The 10,756-nt window shown below is 38.4% G+C and overlaps 1 non-coding gene across 1 annotated transcript; it reads left to right on the forward strand.

The window, feature by feature from the left end:
- Positions 1–5,044: 5,044 nt before the first annotated feature.
- On the forward strand, positions 5,045–5,152 carry LOC112746319 (small nucleolar RNA R71). Its single transcript, XR_003174210.1, has one exon. It is a non-coding gene; the product is annotated as a small nucleolar RNA R71 (small nucleolar RNA).
- The last annotated feature ends 5,604 nt before the right edge of the window (positions 5,153–10,756 follow it).

Below are 10,756 nucleotides of genomic sequence, written 5' to 3' on the forward strand. Positions count from 1 at the left end.
GTCCAAAAATGTGAATTTAACATAAAAACTAATAAAAACATCCCTAAAAGTAACTAGATCCTACTAAAAACATACTAAAAACAATGCCAAAAAGCGTATAAATTATCCGCTCATCACAACACCAAACTTAAATTGTTGCTTGTCCCCAAGCAACTGAAAATCAAATAGGATAAAAAGAAGAGAATATACTATAAATTCCAAACTATCAATGAAACATAGCTCCAATCAGATGAGCGGGACTTGTAGCTTTTTGCCTCTTGAATAGTTTTGGCATCTCACTTTATCCATTGAGGTTCAGAATGATTGGCATCTATAGGAACTCAGAGTTCAGATAGTGTTATTGATTCTCCTAGTTTAGTATGTTGATTCTTGAACACAGCTACTCTATGAGTCTTGGCCGTGGCCCTAAGCACTTTGTTTTCCAGTGTTACCACCAGATACATAAATGCCACAGACACATAACTGGGTGAACCTTTTTAGATTGTGACTCAGCTTTGCTAAAGTCCCCAATTAGAGGTGTCCAGGGTTCTTAAGCACACTCTTCTTTTGCTTTGGACCTTGACTTTAACCGCTCAGTCTCAAGTTTTCACTTGACACCTTCACGCCACAAGCACATGGTTAGGGACAGCTTGGTTTAGCCGCTTAGGCCGGGATTTTATTCCTTTAGGCCCTCCTATCCACTGATGCTCAAAGCCTTGGGATCCTTTTTAATTACCCCTGCCTTTTGGTTTTAAGGGTTATTGGCTTTTTGCTCTTGCCTTTTGGTTTTAAGAGCTTTTGGCTTTTTCTGCTTGCTTTTTCTTTTTCTTTTTTTTTTCATATTTTTTTTCGCTATTTTTTCACATTTTTTTCTGCAAGCTTTTGTATTCACTACTTTTTCTTGCTTCAAGAATCATTTTGATGATTTTTCAGATTATCAAATAACATGTCTCCTTGTCATCATTCTTTCAAGAGCCAACAAATTTAACATTCATAAACAACAACTTCAAAAGACATATGCACTGTTCAAGCATTCATTCTGAAAATAAAAAGTATTGTCACCACATCAACATAATTAAACTAAGTTCAAGGATAAATTCAAAACTCATGTACTTCTTGTTCTTTTGTAATTAAAATATTTTTCCATTTAAGAGAGGTAATGGATTCATATTTACTACTTTAAGGCATAGACACTTAGACACTAATGATCATGTAATAAAGACACAAACATAGATAAACATTTAACATAAGAAAACAAAAAACAGAAAATTTAAGAATAAGGAATGAGTCCACCTTAGTGATGGTGGTGTTTTCTCCTTGAGGAACCAATGATGTTCTTGAGCTCTTCTATGTCTCTTCCTTGTCTTTGTTGCTCCTCCCTCATAGCTCTTTGATCTTCTCTAATTTCATGGAGGATGATTGAGTGCTCTTGATGTTCCACCCTTAGTTGTCTCATGTTGGAACTCAGTTCTCCTAGGGAGGTGTTGATTTGCTCCCAAAAGTTCTGTGGAGGAAAGTACATCCCTTGAGGCATCTCAGGGATTTCTTGGTGATGAGCTTGTTCATGCGTCTCTTGAGATCCATGAATAGGCTCTCTTCTCTGGTCCATCCTTTTCTTAGTGATGGGCTTGTCCTCATCAATGAGGATATCTCCCTCTATGTCAATCCCTCTATGCCACAGTGGAGTTCTTGTCAGCCACCTTGTAGAGTTCTTGAGGTATAATCTCATGAACCTCCACCTCTTCTCCAATCATGATGCTATGGATCATGATGGCCCGGTCTATAGTAACTTCAGACTGGTTGCTAGTGGGAATGATTGAGCGTTGAATGAACTTCAAACATTCTCTAGCTATAGGCTTAAGGTCCAGTCTTCTCAGTTGAACCGTTTTTGCTTTTGAGTCAATCTTCCATTGAGTTCCTTCCACACATATGTCCATGAGGACTTGGTCCAACCTTTGATCAAAGTTGACTCTCCTTGTGTAGGGGCGTGCGTTCTCTTCCATTGTTGGCAAGTTGAATGCCAACCTCACATTTTCCGGACTAAAATCTAAGTAATTTCCCTGAACCATGGTGAGATAATTCTTTGGGTTCGGGTTCTTACTTTGATCATGGTTCCTAGTTATCCATGCATTAGCATAGAACTCTTGAACCATTAGGATTCCGACTTGTTGGATGGGGTTTGTTAGAACTTCCCAACCTCTTCTATGGATTTCATGTCGGATCTCCGGATACTCATTTTTCTTGAGTTTGAAAGGGACCTCGGGGATCACCTTCTTCTTGGTCACAACATCATAGAAGTGGTCTTGATGGGCTTTGGAGATGAATCTTTCCATCTCCCATGACTCGGAGGTGGAAGCTTTTGTCTTTCCTTTCCCTTTTCTAGAGGATTCTCCGGTCTTAGGTGCCATCAATGGTAATGGAAAAACAAAAAGCTTATGCTTTTACCACACCAAACTTAGAATATAGCTCGCCCTCGAGCAAGAGAAGAAAGAAGAGATGAAGAAGAACAAGAAATGGAGGAGAGGGAGAGAGGTTATGTTTCAGCCAAGAAGAGGAAGAGAGGGTTGTGTTGTGTGAAAATGAAGAAGAATGGAGGGGTTTATATAGTGGAGGGAGAGGGGTTAGGTTCGGCCATTTAGGGTGGGTTTGGGTGGGAAAATGATTTTGAATTTTGAAGGTAGGTGGGGTTTATGGGGAATAGTAGATGGATGTGAGTAGTGAATGGGTGATAGGGAAGAGAGCTTGAGGTGATTGGTGAAGGGTTTTGGGTAAGGGTGTTTATTGGGAAGAGAGGATGAACATTGAGAAGAGGGAAGAGTATGAGTGAAGGTAGGTAGGGATCCTGTGGGGTCCACAGATGCTGAGATGATCCTGTGGGGTCCAAAGATCCTGAGGTGTCAAGGAATTGCATCCCTGCACCAATTAGGCATGTAAAATGCCTTTGCATGCAATTCTGGCGTTTAAACGCCGAATTGGTGCTTGTTCTGGGCGTTCAGCACCCAGATGCAGCATGTTTCTGGCGTTGAACGCCAGTTCTATGCTTGTTTCTGGCGTTGAACGCCAGTTCTATGCTTGTTTCTGGCGTTCAGCGCCAGCTTTCCTCAATGTGCATTCCTGGCATCTAAACGCCAGGATGCCGCTTGTTTTGGGCGTTCAACGCCAGATCCATGCTCTGTTCTAGCGTTGAACGCCAGCCAGATGCTCCTTACTGGCGTTTAAACGCCAGTAAGCCCTTCCTCCAGGGTGTGATTTTTCTTCTGCTGTTTTTGATTTTGTTTTTGATTTTTCTATTTATTTTATGACTCCACATGATCATGAACCTAATAAAACATGAAAGAACAATAAAAATAAAAATAAAATTAGATAAATAAAAATTGGGTTGCCTCCCAACAAGCGCTTCTTTAATGTCAATAGCTTGACAGTGGGCTCTCATGGAGCCACACAGGTGATCAGGTCAATTTTATAGACTCCCAACACCAAACTTAGAGTTTGACTGTGGGGGCTCTGGTTGACTCTGTTTTGAGAGAAGCTTACTGTGCCTCTTTTCCATGTTTACAGAAAAGTGACCTTGAGTTTTAAACACAAGGGAGTCCTCATTCAATTGAAGGACTAGTTCACCTCTGTTAACATCAATCACAGCTCTTGCTGTGGCTAGGAAGGATCTTCCATGGATGATGGATTCATCCTCATCCTTCCTAGTGTCTAGGATTATGAAATCAGCAGGGATGTAAAGGCCTTCAACCTTTACTAGCATGTCCTCTACTTGTCCATAAGCCTCTTTTCTTGAATTGTCTGCCATCTCTAATGAGATTCTAGCAGCTTGCACCTCAAAGATTCCAAGTTTCTCCATTACAGAGAGTGGCATGAGGTTTATTCCTGACCCAAGGTCACATAGAGCCTTCTCAAAGGTTATGGTGCCTATGGTACAAGGTATTAGGAACTTTTCAGGATCCTGTTTCTTCTGAGGCAGTCTCAGTTGATCCAATGCATTTTGTTCATTGGTGAACAGGGGAGGTTCATCTCCCCAAGTCTCTTTACCAAATAAATTGGCATTCAGCTTCATGATTGCACCAAGGAACTTGGCAACTTGCTCTTCAGTAACATCCTCATTCTCTTCAGAAGAGGAATACTCATCAGAGCTCATGAATGGCATAAGGAGGTTCAATGGAATCTCCATGGTCTCTAGATGAGTCTCAGATTCCTTTGGTTCCTCAGAGGGGAACTCCTTATGGATCACTGGATGTCCCAGGAGGTCTTCCTCCTTGGGATTCACGTCCTCTCTTTTCCCTTTGGATTCGGCCATGATTGTTATATCAATGGCCTTGCACTCTCTCTTTGGATTCTCTTCTGTATTGCTTGGGAGAGCACTAGGAGGGGTTTCAGTGATCTTCTTACTCAGCTGGCCCACTTGTCCCTCCAAATTTCTAATGGAGGACCTTGTTTCATTCATGAATCTCAGAGTGGCCTTAGATAGATCAGAGACTAAGTTTGCTAAATTAGAGGTATTTTGTTCAGAGTTCTCTATCTGTTGCTGAGTGGATGATAGAAAAGGCTTGCTATTGCTAAACCTGTTTCTTCCACCATTATTAAACCCTTGTTGAGGCTTTTGTTGATCTTTCCATGAGAAATTTGGGTGATTTCTCCATGAGGGGTTATAGGTGTTCCCATAAGGTTTACCCATATAATTTACCTCTGCTATTGCAGTGTTCTCAGGATCATAAGCTTCTTCTTCAGAAGATGCCTCTTGAGTACTGTTGGATGCAGCTTGCATTCCATTCAGACTCTGAGAAATCATATTGACTTGCTGAGTTAATATTTTATTCTGAGCCAATATGGCATTCAGAGTATCAATTTCAAGAACTCCCTTCTTCTGAGGCGTCCCATTACTCACAGGATTCCTCTCAGAAGTGTACATAAACTGGTTGTTAGCAACCATGTCAATGAGTTCTTGAGCTTTTACAGGTATTTTCTTTAGGTGAATGGATCCACCTACAGAAGTATCCAATGACATCTTAGCTAATTCAGACAGACCATCATAGAATATATCCAAGATGGTCCATTCTGAAAGCATGTCAGAAGGACACTTTTTGGTCAGTTCCTTGTATCTCTCCCAAGCTTCATAGAGGGATTCACCTTCTTTCTGTCTGAAGGTTTGAACATCCACTCTAAGCTTACTCAGCTTTTGGGGAGGAAAGAACTTGGCTAAGAAATCCTTGACCAGCTTATCCCAAGAGTTCAGGCTATCCTTAGGTTGAGAGTCCAACCATATTCTAACTCTGTCTCTCACAGCAAAAGGAAAAAGCATGAGCCTGTAGACTTCAAGATCTACTCCATTAGTCTTAACAGTATCACAGATTTGCAAGAATTCAGTTAAGAACTGAAAGGGATCTTCAGATGGAAGTCCATGAAACTTGTAGTTTTGTTGCATCAGAGAAACTAATTAAGGTTTAAGCTCAAAATTGTTTGCTCCAATGGTAGGGATGGAGATGCTTCTTCCATGTAAATTGGAATTAGTATTAGTGAAGTCACCAAGCATCCTCCTTACATTATTATTATTTTCGGCTGCCATCTCCTCTTCCTATTTGAAAATTCCTGTAAGGTTATCTCTGGATTGTTGTATTTTAGCTTCTCTTAGTTTCCTCTTCAGAGTCCTTTCAGGTTCAGGGTCTGCTTCAACAAGAATGTTCTTGTCCTTGTTCCTGCTCATATGAAAGAGAAGGGCACAGAAAAATAATAATAGGGATCCTTTTTACCAGAGTATAGAGGTTCCCTTGTGTGAGTAGAAGAAAAAAAGATAAGAATGTAGAAGAGAAGAATTCGAACTCAGAGGAGAATAAGGGGTTCGAATTTTTGGGTGAAGAGAAGTGTTAGTAGATGAATAAATAAATAGAAGGAGATGGAAGAGGGAATTTTGAAAATTAAAAATTAAAATTTAAAGTTAGATTTCGAAAATAGTTTTTTGAAAAAGGTTAGTAATTTTCAAAAATTAGGAATGAAATAAAATTAAAATTAAAAATTGAAAACAATTAATTAATTAAAAAGAATTTTTGAAAAAGAGGGGGGTATTTTCGAAAATTAGAGAGGGGAAGTTAGTTAGGTAGTTTTGAAAGAGATAAGAAACAAACAAAAAGTTAATTAGTTAGTTGAAACAAATTTTGAAAATCAAATTTTTAAAAGATAAGAAAATATGAAGTTAGAAAAGATATTTGAAAAAGATAAGATAAAAAGATATTTTTGAAAAGATATGATTGAAATTAGTTTTGAAAAAGATTTCATTTTTAAAATCACAATTAATGACTTGATTCACAAGAAATCACAAGATATGATTCTAGAACTTAAAGTTTGAATCTTTCTTAACAAGTAACAAACTTGAAATTTTTGAATCAAAACATTAATTGTTGATGATATTTTCAAAAATATGATGTAAAATTAAGAAAAAGATTTTTTTGAAAAATATTTTTAAAATTTTCGAAAATGAATAAAAAAAATGAAAAAGATTTAATTTTTGAAAAAGATTTTGAAAAAGATAAGATTTTTAAATTGAAAATTTGATTTGACTCATAAGAAACAACTATATTTTAAAAAGTTTTGAAAAAGTCAATCCAAATTTTTGAAATTTTAAGAGAGAAAAAGGGAAAGATATTTTTTTTTTGAATTTTTAATGATGAAAGAGAAAAAACATGAAAAAGACTCAATGCATGAAAATTTTGGATCAAAACATGTGATGCATGCAAGAACACTATGAATGTCAAGATGAACACCAAGAACACTTTGAATGTCAAGATGAACACCAAGAACTTATTTTTGAAAAATTTTTAAGAAAAGAAAAACATGCAAGACACCAAACTTAAAAATTTTTAATGCTTAGACAATATGAATGCAAGAATGCATATGAAAAACACCATACAACACAAAACAATATAATATGAAGATCAATCAAGAAGGTTTATCAAAAACAACTTGAAGATCATGATGAATGCAATGCATGAATGCAATTTTCGAAAAATGCAAGATGAGTATGCAATTGACACCAAACTTAAAAATTGACTCAAGACTCAAACAAGAAACACAAAATATTTTTGATTTTTATGATTTTATTAATTTTTTTGGATATTTGTATATTTTTTTCGAAAAACATATAGGAAAAAGAAAATAAGAAATTCAAAAATTTTTAATAGGAATTCCAGGAATCTTTCAATGTTGGCCTAAAGCTCCAACCCAAGGGTTGGGCATGGCTTAATAGCCAGCCAGCTTTAGGATATAAATCAGGCATGTAACAGCTGATATTCCAATTAACTTGCCTCTATGCTGATGGTTGGAAGCCACAGTCCAAAAGAATTAGACATGGCTTTACAGTCAGCCAGGCTTCTACATGCTTCATAAAACTCTAGAATTCATTCTTAAAAATTTTGAATAATTTTCGAAAACAAAAGAAAAATTTTTTTTAAAAGATTTTTGAAGAATTTTTTTTTTGATTTTTCGAATATTAATTGGGAAAAACGAAATAGAAGAAAATATTTTTGAAAAATTTTTGAAAATTTTTGAAAATAACATAAGAAGAAAATTACCCAATCTGAGCAACACGATGAACCGTCAGTTGTCCAAACTCAAACAATCCCCGGCAACGGCGCTAAAAACTTGGTGTTGTTGCCGGACCAACTTGGCACTGATGTTATCGGACCAAAACTTGCCAAAAACTCGAACAATCCCCAACAACGGTGCCAAAAACTTGGTGTACGAAATTGTGATCCCTGGTAATGGCTCCAAAAACTTGGTGCTCTAATCTTAATTCATAATTTGTCACAACTTCGATACAACTAACCAGCAAGTGCACTGGGTCGTCCAAGTAATAAAACCTTACGTGAGTAAGGGTCGATCCCACGGAGATTCTCGGCTTGAAGCAAGCTATGGTTACCTTGTAAATCTCAGTCAGGCGGATATCAAATGGTTATGGAGTTTTTGGATAATAATAATAAATAAACAGAAAATAAAGATAGAAATACTTATGTAATTCATTGGTGAGAATTTCAGATAAGTGTATAGAGATGCTTTCGTTCCTCTGAACCTCTGCTTTCCTGCTGTCTTCATCCAACCAGTCCTACTCCTTTCCATGGCAAGCTTTATATAGGGCATCACCGTTGTCAATGGCTACATCCCATCCTCTCTGTGAAAAAGGTCCAAATGCTCTGTCACGGCACGGCTAATCATCTGAGGTTCTCGATCATACTGGAATAGGATTCACCCTCCTTTTGCGTCTGTCACTATGCCCAGCACTCGCGAGTTTGAAGTTCGTCACAGCCATCCCTTCCCAGATCCTACTCGGAATATCACAGACAAGGTTTAGACTTTTCGGATCTCAAGAATGGCCATCCATGGGTTCTAACTTATACCATGAAGATTCTAATATCTCGGACTCGGTCCTCTGTATTAGATATCTAAGAGATACTCATTCTAACTTGTTTGCATGTAGAACGAAAGTGTTTGTCAGGCACGCGTTCATAAGTGAAAATGATGATGAGCGTCACATAATCATCACATTCATCATGTTCTTGGGTGCGAATGGATATCTTAGAAGCGGAATAAGTTGAATTGAATGGAAAACAGTAGTACTTTGCATTAAATCATGAGGAACAGCAGAGCTCCACACCTTAATCTATGGAGTGCAGAAACTCTACCGTTGAAAATAAATAAGTGATGAAGGTCCAGGCATTGCCGAATGGCCAGCCCCCATGATCTAAGAACTAAACGTCCCAAGATGTCTAATACAATAGTAAAAAGTCTTATTTATACTAAACTAGTTACTAGGGTTTACAGAAGTAAGTAAATGATGTAGAAATCCACTTCCGGGGCCCACTTAGTGTGTGCTTGGGCTGAGCTTGAAGTTTACACGTGGAGAGGTCATTCTTGGAGTTGAACGCCAGTTTGTAACGTGTTTCTGGCGTTCAACTCTGGTTTGTGACGTGTTTCTGGCGTTTAACTCCCTTTTGCGTAGGACTGGCGTTCAACGCCCTTTTGCGTCATCTAAACTCGGCCAAAGTATGGACTATTATATATTGCTGGAAAGCCCTGGATGTCTACTTTCCAACGCAATTAGAAGCGCACCATTTTGAGTTCCGTAGCTCCAGAAAATCAACTTTGAGTGCAGGGAGGTCAGAATCCAACAGCATCAGCAGTCCTTCTTCAACCTCTGAATCTGATTTTTGCTCAAGTCCCTCAATTTCAGCTAGAAAATACCTGAAATCACAGAAAAACATACAAACTCATAGTAAAGTCTAGAAATGTGAATTTAACATAAAAACTAATAAAAACATCCCTAAAAGTAACTAGATCCTACTAAAAACATACTAAAAACAATGCCAAAAAGCGTATAAATTATCCGCTCATCATCCACGTCTGAGGCACTCTTCCCTTTCCTTATCTGGTTACACAGCTAGGCCGTCGAGCTGACGTGCCTTGGGAGGACGCTGATGAGAAGCCACCTGCTGCAGAATGCAAAAAGATTATCCCTCACAGCAGGAACTTTCTGGCTTTGGGCTACAGACCTCCTTTCCTCACTACTACTGCTGACACAGCCACACCATCTACCTGTCCCTCTTCCTCTACAGCTACCCCTGCCACCACCACTGCACCTCCACCTGCCCCAGAGCTCATCTATCATCTAGTACACCGCCTGTTTCGACGACTTGACCAGATGGAGCGTCGCAACAAGCGACGCTATGAGCACCTGAAGCTGATGATACGATCTGGCGACATCTCCTCCGAGCTTGACACACCATCCGAGGCATCTGAAGAGGAGGCGGATGATCACGAGGCAGAGACCTATCCCCAGAGCGAGGCTGTGTAGGCAGGCACAGAGCAGGCCGCATCACATCAGGAGGCTCCGCCTCAGATTCAGGCTGTAGACCCCGAGATCCCTATTCAGTCAGCACCTCCTCTGCAGTAGGCTGATCCTCCGACCGCCACCACAGAGACCCCAGCTACCCACCCTTCCAGTGATGACACCCCTTCACACCCTGCTTGAGTGAGCATCGGGGACGATGCTACATTTTAAGTGTGGGGAGGTTGCCATCTCTGGCGTTCTTTTTTTTGGTGAACCACTACATACTCTTTTTATTTATTCTGCTACTTTTCTGTATTTTTATTTTTATTTTCTCAGTACTTATATATATTTCTATTTTATCTATGTTGCACTTTAGTTCATATTTTAGCCATTTAGTTTAGTTGCAATTCTAACTTATTAGTTATAGAAATTGTGGATTAATTAGAATAGTTTATCCTTTTTAGCATAAGGTAGCTTAGTTTAAATTGAAAATATAAAAAGGAAGTAAACTAGGAACTTGAACATAATAGAAACAATCCACCCACCTTGTATATATAGCATTACATGTTAGTTAGTTAACAACATTTCATCAAGGAGAAACACTAGAACTTTAAAGCCATTCAATATAAGTTTTACATTGAGAATAATGGGAATTTTTAACTAAACCTGCATGACATACATAATTGATATATGATTTTTGAGCTAGAGAACACACAGCCTGTGAGTTTTGAGCTTAATTGTATAGTTACATTCAAACCATAATTTTTATTCATGTGTGTTCCACCCTTCTTTTGTATTCTGGTGTTCTTTACTTTGTTTTAATCTATATGTCTGATTATAGAATAGAAATACATACCAAGAGAGTGATTGAGGCCATTATTTAATTTTAGCTCACTTATCCCAAAATAGCCTACCTTTTACATCACCCTTGTTAGCCCCCTTGAGCCTTTAAATCCC

Source organism: Arachis hypogaea, chromosome 14 (genome assembly GCF_003086295.3).
Source record: "Arachis hypogaea cultivar Tifrunner chromosome 14, arahy.Tifrunner.gnm2.J5K5, whole genome shotgun sequence".
Taxonomy (NCBI): domain Eukaryota; kingdom Viridiplantae; phylum Streptophyta; class Magnoliopsida; order Fabales; family Fabaceae; genus Arachis; species Arachis hypogaea.